Here is a 15,368-nt window from a genome sequence, read left to right on the forward strand (position 1 = left end):
CTGAGCTCACCCTCAGCGCCCCTCGGAAACACCGGCAAGGCCACTGGTTGGTTCCCCTGGCATCCCTCCCCCACGTGGAAACTGCTTTCCAGTCGCAACTTGATCAGCAGACGAATGAGAGGCACGCTAATTGCTTTCAGTCATGTCCTAATCATGCGTCTCCTAATGGGCTCTAAAAACACCACCTCATTTCTAAACCGCTTTCTTGGGCCTGGGACCCACTCCCTCCTGTGCAAACATTGTGTGTCAAAACAAGTGACTGCGATTCCCCTTCCCCGTTTCCCAGGCCTTCTTCCTTGGCCTGGGCGTCCTGTTCCTGAGCGTTTCCTCGGGAATTACCGCCTGCGCCCCCTCCCGCAGCTGGCCTTCCAGGTCCTGAAAGGCCGGCTGCACACCTCTTTCTTGGGAAAGCACCCGGTTTTGATTGCCCCTCTCTTTTCCTCAGAAGCTGCCCTCTCCATTGTACAGGTCACACCTGACCTTCTGGAGCAGGAGCTTGTGCGTGCACGCACACGTACGTCCTGTCTGTTCCACTATGGTGCTCTGGGGAACAGACCCTCTGTCTGCTGGGGAAGGTTGTGGGTGGACCGAGATAGGTTTGAATCCCGGCCCCCGCCACTTACTAGTTGTGACACCCCGGGCCAGTCACGAACCTCCTCCGAGCCTCAGTGCTGGTATCTGTGAAGTGGGGTCTGTGATGAGGATTCATGTGCGAAAACAGCTTCTGCAAGGCCTAGGGGCGTGCAAATGCTGAGTGAGTGCTTGGTGAGTCTTCTCTCCCTCTGGGACCGTCAAGCACAGATGAGAGGAGAGCCCATCCCATGGCAATTCTGGTGGGGATTCAAAAGGAACACAATATACATTCTTCTTCTTTAGTAACAGGCCCGTGGTCCTGCTGGGAAGACAGAACTGAAGCACATTAATGTATAAAAAGGTGCTTTTTCAATAAAAGTGTTTATAAAGCTCTACCCGCCCCCCCCCCCCCCAGCTCTGTCTGAGGCTGCCTTATTCCAGAAGCCTCCCAGACTGGCCCCTGCTCCCTGGCACTCAATCTTCACCAGAAGAGCTTCAGTGGTTGCAGCGTGGAGGGGGCCCAAGACACCTGTGTTGTTTCCCCTGTTCATCTTGTTGACCGAGCTGCACCTCCCCGTCAGTCTAAACCGATAGGAAGTCTCCAAGCTCCTTATCTCCTCCTTTCCTGTGCCTCATCTCCCTGCCTCTACCGCAGGGGGAAGCCAGACAGAGAAACTGTTCGATTTTCTTTGATCTGGCTGGCTTCTTGCTACTTGGAGTGCTTTTGAGAGATAGCACCGCAAGAGAGGAACTGAAATGCATTCAGTCTGCTTGAAACTGAGCCCCTGAGTGGTAAATCGAGCAGAACCTGTGGTGCCTAGCTATGGAGAAGCAGATCCAGATTCCATGATCTTCCCACACAGGTGTCCTTCCAGAGACACACATGTGATGATGGCTTGGCAGACTCTCACCTGCCTGGAATGGCAGCTTGGCACTTGGAGCGGTGGCTCTCTGTCCTCTGAGCTATTTCCTCCTTGGGGCTGAGGCGGGAGGGGTGGGGGGGGGGGAGGCTCGCCTCCATCGAGAGATTGTTTGAGAGTCTCAGTTTCCACAGGGAACCTATGAATCATAGCTTTTGTTGATACAGGGCAAGAGGAGCATAGGCGCTCTCTCACCTGGTTGCCAGTGTGCCTAGGTCCCAGCCGGGTGGTGCACGCATCTGGGGCGGAAAAAATAATTGTCTTTGTTTTCTGTATTCATTGCATGATCATTTTTCTCCCAGAGAAGAGGCATTTGTTTCCTGACCTGTGCTGAGTAAGGCCTTCAGAGCTTTCCATGGAACAAAGGCCGGTGGAGGGTCAGGGCTTAGGGAGTGCCTAGCCCATGCCCATGGGAACGGGTCCCCCCACTGCTTTTTCCCATCACGCTTCCTGTGTGGGAGCTGACTCCTGTCTGCCTTCCTTCCTGGATCATTCCTTTCTTCCCCATGGCCTCTCCTGGGAGCCCTCTTCCCAGGCATTGCCCACACATTGTGTTTCCGTTTGCCTCTCATCCAGGGCTGCCCACTTCTCTCTCTTCCTCCTCTCTCTAATTTTTCTACTCGGACTGTTGTTTCCAGAGCTGGACTGTCTCGCTCACTGACTTTGGTGACATAGAAGGAAATGGATAAGTCTTTCACTTCTCTTCCTGGTTCACTCCCTTGTCTATGACCTTTGACCTTCAGTGTGACATTTTTCCCAAGTGAACAACATTGACATGAACACCTAGGACACCCCGGACTCCCTGACGGCCTGTGTCCCCGTCCCCTTTAGAGCCTCAGAGCTTGAGACTATTAATACCTTCTTTTTTTCCTTTCTGCCAAGGGAAGTTTTCTGTTTTGATTTTCACTTCGTTTATAATTCCACCCAAAACTCACCCCCAAGAAGGCTTCTCAGATAAACTGCACCCAAGTACTGACCCCTTTATGCCTGTTTCCTGAGACCTTCTGTGCTTGGCTTGCAGGTCAGTGTATTTTTCCACCGCTATGGTTTTCTGGTGATCTGGGGGCTGGTTTACCTCTGAGGGTTAAGGGTATTTTTCTTTCTCCCCAACTTGCCTCCTAGCACCCTAAATAGAATGTGGCAGAAGTTCACCCAAGCTAGGTTGTCTAGTTTTTTTATTTTTATTTTTTAAAGTTTATTTTGAGGGGGGGGGTAGAGAGAATCCCAAGCAGGCTCCACTCTGTCAGCACAGAGCCCGACGCAGGGCTTGATCTCATGACCATGAGATTATGACCTGAGCCGAAATCAAGAGTCGGACGCTGAACTACCCAGGCTCCCCTAGGTTCTCTAGTTTAGAGAAGAGCTACATATTTGTCTCTGTTCTGCGATTCTCCAGGGTCTCTCCAACTCAATGTTACTGGGTTTGTCCGGAGGAATTTTCTTGAAGTTTTGGGGAGTGCTGGATCAAGAACTATGGTGTGTGCTCTGGTGCCCCAGGTTGGGAGGCCAAACTCTGTGATTTCCCTGTTCCCTGCCCATCCTGCTCAGGGTGGTCTCTCCCATCCCCTAGGTGACACGGAGGCCCTTGGCTGTGGTGAATTTCAAGGAGACTGGGCTGGGGTGGCAACCAGGGCTGTGGAGTTGGGTAGAGAAGGAGAAGAAGGCATGGAGGCACGCCTCCCAAGGCCAAAGGAGTGGAGAGAGGGGCACCCCAAGGAGCTTTGGCTTCCAACCAGGCCAAGGTCAGAGAAGGGCAGGCTGCATGGGGACAGAGAGGATTAAGTCATTCCTTAGGGCAGACTGTTTTGATGCACAGAGCCAAGTCCCTGCGTACAGTATCAGAGGACCCAGGCCCCAAGCCACCCAGCCCCCATGGCTCAATACACTGGGATGGACCGCTCCCACTATCTTGGGGAGTCCCACCGTTAGTTAATGACTATTTATTAGTCCCTACCACGTGCCAGATGCTCCCTGTACCTACTACGTGCCAGATGCATGGGAGGTACATCAGTGAACAAAGCAGACACAATCGCTTCTTCTTGGAGTATACACTGAGGCAGAGAGGGGAGCTGAGGCTTCAGGGGCAGTCACAGGTGGCTCTGCCAATTACAGCCCCCAGGGGCTGAGAGGAGAGAAGATAATTCTGTTGTCGCAGTGCCTGAGACAAAGCAAGCAGGAACACTTTCCCACCTTGGCTATTAGTTCATGCCAGGGCAGCTGACTTCCTTCATGTTTGGTACCTCTAAGAGGCACCACCTGACCTGCCTCTAAGGGGGTCGGACCCTCCACCCCACAGCTCCCTTTGCTCCTGCATTCAGTGGCAATAATTGCTCTCCAAAGGGCACTGCATGTGGCAGTCAATCTTAACAAATCACCAAGATTCACGACTTGGGACATCCACTTGGGAAAAAACCTCGTTTGACCTGCTCCCTTCTGCCAACATAACCAGGCTGTGGTTTGATGGGCAGATGCATAGCCTTGTGCAGGTGGGCAGGCAGCCCTCAAGTCCCCTTCTGTCAATTTTAGCAAGAAAATGGGGTGTTCTTTTCATTCAAGCTTGTGGCTGAGAGAAGATGGATCAGCCCCCTTCCCTCCACAATCAAGTTCTTCAGGCACATCCAACAGACAGGCAAAGCATGGACACATGGACACGCATGTCTTAAGAACGCTCACAAAACAATGGTCTAGATGCAACATGGCGGCAGTTGGGTGCATCTGGGTAGAGAAGTGACATGAAGGGGCAGAGTCAGGCATTTGGGGCCTGAAGGAACCTTAGAGATGAGGAAGGAAACCCAGGGCAAGAACTGTCAAAAGCCATGCAGCCATTTGGTACCCAGGCTGAAATTCTGATTCCTTTGGACGCTCACATTTGCCTGGAGTTTCCCTCACATCATAGCCAGTGCAAAAAGCACCTGTTGCCTGGGAAGCATACTCGGGGCTCCTCCTGGAGGGAGGGGGTGGTGTGATGCCAGCGTCTCAAGGGGCCCCCCCCCGCCGTGGGCCCCTGAAGAAAGCAGGTGAAGGGATTTAGACAAGAACGGCTTCAGGTGTGTCTTGGCCAGCTGCCTCCGACCACTTTAATGGCTTCATTTGTTCCCAGGATCAGGGTGCTTCACCAAGTCTCTCTGGCTGGTGCTGAAGAGGAGCCTCCAAACAGGGACACTATTGCGAGAGGAAAGTGGGGGACAAAAGGAATACCCCCGTAGCTCTTCCTGGGCCTCTGTGAACAGAGAACTCGATACCTAGAGACCCCGGCCAGATGGACATGGCTTGCAGCCTTGGCCTGTGGACATAGGCTGGGTGGTCTGGGTGATACTGGTGCATGGTGGGAGGCTGTTGACACCATCCTCTGGCTCCTTCCAGGGCTCGGGGGTGCCCATTGAGGTCTGGGGTGTGTGTAATCTGCTGGGCAGTAGCAGCCAGAAGCCATACCGGGCTTGGCATCACCTTTGTATCTCATAAACTTGGATATTACAGAAGCTCTTCCCTCCTTCTTGCTTTCTAGTGTCATTCTCTTACCCCGAGGGATCCCTGGGAGGCACTGCTGACTGGAGACTTCATACAACATGCATCTGTTCATTTGCTCATTTATTCTTTCAACAAATCTTCATGGGGACCCACTATGTATGAGGTCCTGGAAAAGGACTGTGAAGGAGGCGCCATCATCAGCACTGTTTCAGGGAAATAAACCATTCTGACAGAGGGTTACCATATGCATACGAGTAGGTGCAGCACGTGCATGGGGAGCTCAGAGACACCTGGTAGGGACACGTCCTCCTCAGAGGCCAGGTGTGATCTGGGGTTGAGACCCCAGGCCCTTGCTCTTCACCTTCAGCTCCAGAAAAGCTCACGAAGTGGACCTTAAAGAGGTTCTCTATTTCTGGATGAGGAGAGTGAGGCCCAGAGTCCCATAAAGAATTGAGAGTAAAGCTGGAGCTGGCACTGTTGTCTCCTGTCCCCCCGCACAGAGCTTGGGCCACAATGCTCCCTGCGTGCCAAATATACAGTCCTTGTTCTGTATGCTTCTCACCCCCAGGGGCCTGCTGGGCTTCAAGGAAGATCATTCTTTTTATATTTTTTTTATAAAGTTTTAGCCTCTTGGAATAACTTGCAAAACCAGGAGACAATATCTTCAATCTGTTTATATTTTTTAAATAAAATTTTAGCCTCTTGGGATAACTTGCAAAACCAGGAGATAATATCTTCATTCTGTTTATATTTTTTTAATAAAATTTTGACCTCTTGGGGTAACTTGCAAAGCCAGGAGACAATATTTTATTTTATTTTTATTTTTATTTTTTTTATTATATGAAATTTATTGTCAAATTGGTTTCCATACAACACCCAGTGCTCATCCCAAAAGGTGCCCTCCTCAATATCCATCACCCACCCTCTTCTCCCTCCCACCCCCCAGGAGACAATATTTTAATTCGGGCTGTGAGAAAGGTAAAATGGACACATATGGCACAGTGAAAGTCGTCTTAGATGCCATATAACAGAATTTAAAATATGCAGTCCATGGGGGAAAGGGATGGGAAAAATAGTTACAGACAGAGAGGGAGGGAAGCAAACCATAGGAGACTCTTAAAAACTGAGAATAAACTGAGGGTTGTTGGGGGTGGGGGAGAGGGGAAAATGGCTGATGGGCATTGAGGAGGGCACTTGTTGGGATGAGAACTGGGTGTTGTATGTAAGTGATAAATCACGGGAATCTACCCCCAAAACCAAGAGTATACTGTACACTTTGTATGTTAGCCAAGTTGACATTAAATTATATTTAAAAAAATGCAGTCCAGACAGTGAGTGTCCTGAATGATCGCAGGATGGACCTTGAGGGTTTCACATGTGCCTTACTCTCCCTGTTGGCTCCAAAGGCCACATTTCTGGCACACACACACACATGAGGATACAGCCTGAGCACGAAGGGAGAGGCTGGGGGAACTGGCTTGGTTTAACATTTCTCATGGATAAATCACAGAGTGAATCCATCCATGGATACTTAAGGTGGGATTGCATTTATCTGTTGAACACACACCCACCTTGTCTGTAAAGCTGTGTTCCTGTCTGAGACATCTCTGATGCATCATTTACCTGGGACTTTCCATGGGCAGGAGCTTCTGGATGTGGGACTGTGTTTTCCACCATCCTCTGGAGGGCCGGGCCCATGGTGCATCGATCTGTGGCCTAGGAGTCCCTGCCTCATGACGTGTGTCATGCTGGGCTGCCTGACACCCAGCTGACCTGTGGGCCCCACGTGAGCACACACGGATGATGAGGACAGTGACAATGATGATGATGTCGGGAAACTGAGAGCCATTAAGCTGGGAGTGATTGACTCAAGGTAAACTGGAGAGTGGGTATCTCTCTGTGCTCTGTTTTAAGAGGGGTAAACATTCAAAAGCCCAGAGACAAGGGGTGAAAATTTAGGCCCAATTAATGACTCATTATTACAAAAGAATTAATCTCTTTGAGGAGCCACTCAGCGGAGGACTCTGAATTAGCTGGCTCTCTTTGCACTCAAAGAGCAATGGATTGATATGTAGCTTTGCAGAGGGGCTTCTCGGGTGCAAAACCAGGCAGATTTCTGGAATCCAATGGGATGAAGCAGGTTCCACTGAATGGGCCAGCACCGTATGTGATGCTGCCAGGACACTGCTGTCACCTCCCTTCCTGGAAAAGGACTGAAAAGGGGTGTGACCTCACAGGCAGGTGTCTCAGTGGCCTCCAAGTGATTGCCTCCAGTAGGTATTCTAGATATGCTCCCATGGGGCCAATGAGAGACACTAACTCCTTTAAAGGAATGTGTCAAAGTGCTTTTCATTCCCTCCTCCCCTTCCCCCGTGAGGACTGGTTTATTAAGCAAGAGTTGACCAACTTGGAGTGAGCCCAAAGTCTAATGAATATGAGCAGGGAATTGGGAAATGGGAGGTGTGGGGAGTAGGGAAGGACATTAGGGTAGGAGACCAGTCAGTTTCTTGGTTGTTGTTGGAGCCACCAGTGAATACACTTAAACCTCAGTGAGAAGAATTCAACTCAGAATCAAAGGGCCTCTGTGCTTTGATGGTAAACAGGGAAATCCTCTCTCCAGAGAAGGGGTGAGGTTTCTGTAGATTCTTTCTGGAATGATTTAGAAGGTGTGATTCTGCAACAAATGGAATTTTGTTTGTTTTGTTTAGTTTTCGAAGCATTTGATGTCTCTATAAGATAAGTACCTATACTCTGTACCCTGATAAGGTTCTTTAGACATCATGGTATTTAAGGATTTAGTTTTAAAATATGATTTTCCTACATCTTTAAAAATTCCCCCTTGAAGGAACTGACCTCCACTTGGCCTCTCCAAAGTGGATCTGCCATGGCTCACACACCTTCATACTTTGCACACATTGTCCTTGCCTTCTGGTTTGTGTGTGTGTGTGTGCATGTGTGCATGTGTGTGTGTGTGTGTGTGTGTGTGTGTGTGTGGGAAGGTGTTCTCTCTCTTATGAGTAAGAGGGGCTTTTTTGAAAGGTAAGCACACAATTCCATTGAATCCAACATGAACTTAATAGTGTATCCGTCTTTTTAAAAATTATTTGCAGTGTCTACAACCCAGCTATGCCACAGATCATCTTAAACTGTATTGCTGGGTAACTTTGCTGGGTTGCTGAGTCACATGGGACATATATACGGTTTGGAAGACACTTTCTGAGGCAAGGGTAGCACTGGCTAAAGACAGTCACATTCCAGTCATCACTCCCTCATCACTAAAGAATGAATGAAAAGTCTGAGTAGAGGACATAATGCTTTAGAGACTCGTAAGGGCTCTCAGGAAAAGGCAAGGCAAAATAAAGCTTGGATGGAGTCCAGAGCTGGGGGAGGAGAGACCAGTAAGCTTGCCAGCTTGGGCAAAAGCAGTCATTCCTCTTCCTTCCAGTGTGGGCAGGGATTCTCAAGCTCAAGGGCAGCACTGCTTGGTGTTTGCCCTCAGCGTGTATGTCACCAGCTGATGTCATCATATGGTAGATGGGGACAGATGCCCCAACTAGGTGAGGCAACACCCCAGTGTAGTGGCACCCCCGCCAGAGGGCGAGCAAAGCAAGGAAGGACTGGAGTGGTGGGGGAATGCCAGGTCGGTTCCTCCTTTCCTGCACCTGTCCCTGTGGCCAGAGGGGGAACTGATGGAGCTGGAGTCCTGGGCAAGACTGCACGTACCTCCCTAACACCAGCGAAGAGACAGGTTCTGAAAGGGGGCAGGTCGGTCCTTGGATGCTGGTTCTACTTCTTATTCATTTAACCTCATCACTATAACCAGGATAAAGTTTAGTGATGTAAGTGGGTACAGAAATCAGTAATTCTCATGCACTGCCTTTCAGTAATTAGAAAATATGACAGAAAAGAAAGGGTTCTCATTTATCACAAAAACTCGGAGGTACCTAGGGCTACCTGACAGTAACAGTTACAATAAAACAAAATGCTCAAGAATAACCAGAAAACATTAAAAACAAACAATACACAAAGAGTAGAAATTGCTGGGTTAGAAAGCATCATGGAATAGGAAGCGTTAGTAATTACAGTGGTGTGGTCATACAAAGAGACCAATGACCAGAAGAGAAAATGTATGAATTCAGCATCTAATAAAAATGGTATTTTTCACTTTTAAATAAAGTAAAATTTAATTTTTACTTTATTTAAAAAATATGCGTGAGTGGGAATGAGGATGTTTATCTTCATGTAGCAGAAAAGTACAAAAAGGAAAAGAGCAATTACCAAATTCCCACTTTTTAGAGTCGATCACTATTATTATTTTAACTTACTTGCTTTCATCCTTTTTTCCACGTTAACATCTTTTTTTAATGTGTTTTATTTATTTTGAGAGACAGAGAGAGAGTGGGGGGAGAGGCAGAGAGAGGAGGAAAGAGAATCTGAAGCAGGCTCTGTGCTGTCAGCACAGAGCCCGATGCGGAGCTCGATCTCATAAACCATGAGATCGTGACCTAAGCTAAAATCAAGAGTCAGATGTTTAACCAACTGGGGCCACCCAGGTGCCCTCCGTGTTAGCATCTTTTAATAAATCATATACATAATAAATAAACGCAGTGTCCTTTAAAAACAATTCATGACTCAAGTTCCTGCTAAGATGGCCAACCAGCTGGTCCTGGTTTGTCTCTCTCCCTCAGGATCAATGCTAAGAAATTATAGAAACACATGGAAGGCATGGATACTAAGAACTACCAATGACAATTGCAAAAACTGTGAGAAAGCCCAGGGAGGGTCCGAAGTTACTTGAGCTGATTACAGGGGCAGATGGGTAGTTGCAGCCTGGAGCCCAAGCCTGAGGTGGCAAGGAGAGGGTAGGGTGGAGGGAAAGGCCTTAAGTTTGGTTCTCGCCTACTGTCTGCCCTTTTACAGTAGAAATTCAGAACAGCAACCCATCCACTAGTGAGTGCCCTTGTCTATAGTTCAATAATGACAGATCTACTTCACAGGTAAGGTTGCCAGATTTAGCAAATAAAAACACATGATGTGCAGTTCAATTTGAATTTTAAATAAATGACAAACAATTTTTTAGCATAAGTATGTTCCATGTAATATTTGAGACATAATTATAACATTTTTTTAACGTTTATTTTATTTATTTTGAGACAGAGCGTGAGTGAACACATGAGCAGGAGAGGGGCAGAGAGAGAGAGAGGGAGGGGAGAGAGAATCCCAAGCAGGCTGTCAGCACAGGGCCCGATGCAGGGCTCAGTCTCACAAACCATGAGATCATGACCTGAGCTGAAATCAAGAGTCAGAAGTTCAATCGACTCAGCCACCCTATACTAAATTTTTTATGTGGTTTACGTGAAATTAAAATTTAACTGTATATTGCGTATTTTGTCTACGTGGCCCACTCATAGGCGACTGGAATAACAATGCCTGCTAGCATATAGTTGGCCTCTATAGAACCGGGGACTCATCTGGTCTTTACTCAAGGGTGTGAAGGAGGCCTGTAGGTAACTGCTGTCCCGGAACTTCTCACGTGGGGAGGGAGAACCAGAGTCTGAGCCTGGCTCATTGGGAAGTTTCCCTGTCAGCTTTTGGGATTTTGCAGGAAGTGTAGCATGGCAATTCCTAAGCTTTTCTTCCACCATGTCCTTGTCCTCAAACTCTAGAGCTGCATAATAGAGTGGTAGGGAGGTAACTGATATTCAGAAGCCTCCCCCAGTTACAAAACTTCAGCCTAACAACATGTTCAGCAGCCAGACCATTGCCCACCTGTGGACAACCATGGAATAAGGCTAGACTGCCATTTGATTCATGACCCAGGGGGATGGGTCTCTGCCATGGCTTCAAATTAGCAAAATATTATTAGAACAGCATTGGTTATTGTTTTTCTTGTGGAAGTTTTTCTTGCATTTTATTTAGCATATAGCCAAGCCATAGGAGTAGCCACTGTCTCCACCCAGGCCTAAGCTATTGCCCACACTGCCGGCACTGCCATGGCCACCAGAGATGGTTGACTCCACCACTGTTGTGAAGGGAAGGGGGACAAGGACACACAAGACACAGTGAGTTCATTCTGCCAGCCTGAGTCCTGTCAGAAGAGTGCAAGGGCAAGAAGGGGAGGCAAAGTTACTTACAGATGTTGACTTGTCCAACACCTTCCGCATTCAGCGTAGGGAGGGAGAAAACACACAGATCATGAGACCTCAGACAGCCACCACTGGGCCAAAGTGGGAAGCCTTGATGTGAGGATAACCCATGGAGAAATTACCTTTTAAATGATTCTCTGAGAGTAGTACTGTGGCCATAACTAGAGTGCTTTCAACTTGTGCTCATGGCCAGATATCCCGGACATGCATCCAGATGTTTGAGGAGCTTGTGTGAGTTACTCACCTGGACTCCCTGCCCTCCAGCAGCTTCGTGTAAGTGTCAATCTCCACATCCAGGGCCAGTTTGACATTCATCTCCTGGTACACCTTCAGCAGCCGGGCCGTGTCTGCTTGGCCTTCTGCATCAGTCAGCTTGTTCTTAGCATCCTTGAGGGCCATCTTTCCATGTTTCTCACTATCAGAAATGGTGGGCTTCAGGCTGGTACACTGGAAGGTGAATAGACAGAATGAACTTCCAATCTGGACTTCTGGGGAAGACTAGTGAGGAAGAGTCCTAGGGTGTAGAATTGATGGAGAGGGAACTCTGAATCTTCCTGTCTAGATGTTTGACTATCTGCTTACTTTTTCAAGTCTCTGAGCCTGTTATCAAAGTCCTACACATTTTGTATTCACCACCTGCATGAGAATGTGGGTGGTGACTGATGCAGAACCCTATAGTCCACACATTAGAAGAAATGGATAACTGAGTTTGTTGTTGTTTTTGAGTGTTATCTCCAAAGTCAAATCTGGACCACAGACAGCTGTGTTTGGCATGACCAAATTTGCACATTACAAATATGGTACATTGAAAAAGTGAACTTTCCATGAGACTATTGAAACCTTGCCCTCCTCCTACCTCAGAACTACATATACTTTGGGGAGAACTGTTCTCTTGTTTCCTTCCTCCCTCTTTTCTTGAATCATGAGCAGATTTTCAGCATCTTTTCTTAACTCTTATGGCCAGACTTTCCTTCCCTTTGTTCCTTTACAATTCTCAGTATAATTATTTCTTTTAGACCAATACTATTTCCAAACAGGCCAGGGTGGTCTCCATGGTATTGGGCTACTAAGGCAATGCTCAGTTTGCTCTCTACTAAGAGAGGCTCAGTTTGGGAAGTATGTTCCCCTCCAATCTTTTTCCTTCTCAACCCACAGATCTCACTGATAAAATTCCCCCAACAGGCTTTTGAGATGTTCCTTCCCTAAAAGTTACCATGCCCATCACTTCTTCTCCTTCTCTTGACAAGCAGAATCCCAAATATAATTTAAAATAGTTTTTATCTGATACACTGTTCAAAGCTTCTATTTTACAAAGATGTCAGTAGAGGGATGTTGAATGTTACCTAATGATTCAATTCTAATCTAAACTTCCATTTACTGCAACTATCCCTTTTAAAACATTCTTTTTTATTTAAATGTTTATTTATTTTTGAGAGAGAGAGAGAGAGAGAGAGAGAGAGAGCAGTGTAGGTGCAGAGAGAGAGGGGGTCAGAGGATCTGAAGCAGGTTCTGAGCTGTTAACAGAGAGCTTGATGCGGGACTCAAACTCATGAACTGTTAGATTATGACCTGAGCTGAAGTTGGATGCTTAACCAACTGAACCACCCAGATGCCCCTCTTTTAAAAAATTCTTGATAGATAGCCAATGCCTGCTTCTAGAATAAGTTTATTTTTAATAGATTATAAATATTTGTGCACCTCATATATTTTTTCTCATTTGGCTTGACATGGATCCTGAAGAGAAGGCTGAAGAAAGTGTGAGAGGCTGGAGGGTGGAGTTGAGAGGAGGAGGAACATGAAGTGGCTTCCAGCAGCCACTGTACAAATACCATATGGTTTCACTCATATGTGGAATTTAAGAAACAGACCTGATGAACGTGAGGGAAGGGGGAATAAAAGAGGAGAGAAGAAAAGCCACAAGAGACTTTTAATGATAGAGAACAAACTGAAGGTTGAAGGAGAGATGTGGGTGAGGGATGGGCTAGATGAGTGATGGATATTAAAAAGAGAGCGTGTTATAATGAGCACTGGGTGTTGTATGTAAGTGACGAATCACTGAAGTCTACTTCTGAAAGCAATATTTCACTGTATGTTAACTAAGGAAAATTTAAAAAAGTCCAACTTGAAAACCATTTAGAAATTGAAAAAGAAAAAAAAGAAAAAAGAAAAAAAGAAATGCTCAAGACAAGTCCCCTGCCATGTAACTGAAGATATTTCTGTGCTTTGGAGGGACTGTGTGCGTGCGTGCATGTGTGTGTGTGTGTGTGTACACACTTCCTTTGGGTGTTCCAATTATGTTTGTGTTGGACCTGCTTGGCTTCTTTATTTGTATATCCTTTGTTGTACATCCTTGACTCTCCTTTAACTGTCTTTGACCCCTCAGTTCATGCTATTCTGTTTTCTCAATATTCTCCCATTTGTTCTTTATGGTGCATTTAGCACACCTATTGCCTTTTGTACTGATATTAATTTGGACTTCATTTGCATTGTGGTTTTATTTTTCTCTCTGTCTCATATCTGACTTCTTTTTTTTTTTTAATTTGAGAGAGAGAGAGGGAGGGAGAGAGAAAGAGAGAGAGGGAGAGAGAACATGAGTGGGGAAGAGAACCAGAGGGAAAGAGAGAGAGAGAGAGAGAGAGAGAGAGAGAGAGAGAGAGAATCTCAAGCAGGCTCCATGCTCAGCATGGAGCTGTCACAGGGCTCAATCTCATGACTGAGATCGTGACCTGAGCTGAAATCAAAAGTAGGATGCTCAACTAACTGAGCCACCCAGGTATCCCACATCTGACTTCTATAAGTAATGTTTTAGTTCTTATCCTCTCATTATATGGCTTTTATTCTCAAATTTTAAAAAGGGTTTATTTTATTAATTTTGGCAACATTTTATAGTGACTTTGTTCTGATAAGTGATCATTATTTGCCTTTTGTTTTCCATATTCATTTCATTTTTGAATATGTATTATCTTTTTTGGGGTCCTAGAATGGTCCCTTTTTGACTACAGCTCATCCATGAATAAGATGAACTCTTTCTTGACCAGTCGTTTATAGAAAGTATTCTGGGGGAATGGGGTGGGCAATATGTAGGCTAACAGATTGGATGAATAATTCTTACTCCTTAAAACACCCTACCCAACAACCTCAGAGTGGCTTGTTCCCAGTCTCTCTACTTTTTTTTCCCCACCAACAAAATGCTGTCAGTAGGCCTTGTCTTTGATTTTTTTTAACAAAATATTTATTTGTGGCGCCTGGGTGGCTCAGTCATTTGGGCGTCTGACTTCGGCTCAGGTCATGATCTTGTGGTTTGTGGGCTCAAGCCCTGTGTCAGGCTCTGTGCTGACAGCTCAGAGCCTGGAGCCTGCTTTGGATTCCGTGTCTCCCTCTCTCTCTGCCCCTCCCCTTCTCATGTTCTGTCTCTCTCTGTCTCAAAAATAAATAAAACATTTAAAAAAATTTATTTATTTTCGGTGGAGTGCAAGTGAGGGAGGGGCAGAGAGAAAAGGACAGAGGATCCAAAGCAGGCTCTGTGCTGACAGGCTGACAGCATTAAGCCCAATGTGGGCTCAAACTTATGAACTATGAAATCATGACCTGAGCCGAAGTTGGACGCTCAACCAACTGAGCCACCCATGTGCCCCTTGTCTTTGATTTTTTTATTCAGTTCTACCTTCAAGGCTTCTTGAAGTTTCCTGCCTCAGGTCACACTCTTAGTTCTGACTGTTGCAAACAAGGGATTCTTGGATTTGCACCTGATGACTTATCCTTCACATTGACTTACTTATGATAAGTGAGTCAACAGTGCCTGGCACATAATAGAACTTCAACATCAGGCTGCTTCTTTAGCTTGTGTTCAGCTATTGTTTTGACAGATAATATTTTGTGTTCCAGGAGCTGAAACAAATAACAACAATAAAAAAACCAAAATAACAAAACTGAGAAAACCTCATCTCTTGATGTTTGCCTATTGTCGCTGAGATGGGACACTCCTTTACCACTTAGCTAGGCTTACTCTGAACCTAGAAATCAACACGAGGTGAATACCTAAAATCTTCTCAAGACTTTTCTGAGCATGTGTCTTCCTGGATACATGTATGACTTGCTAAATTCTCTCACACACAGAGCTACTTTGGGAAATTTGTCCTAATTTTCCAAAGAATTTCATTCCAGCTTAGTCGCTAGACATCAGATTGTTAGATGGTCCATTGTGTGTTTCCTCCTATAATCTCTTACTCCAGGTCTCTGTGGGTTATAGTCTTGCAGTTTT

Source organism: Leopardus geoffroyi, chromosome B4 (genome assembly GCF_018350155.1).
Source record: "Leopardus geoffroyi isolate Oge1 chromosome B4, O.geoffroyi_Oge1_pat1.0, whole genome shotgun sequence".
NCBI lineage: Eukaryota > Metazoa > Chordata > Mammalia > Carnivora > Felidae > Leopardus > Leopardus geoffroyi.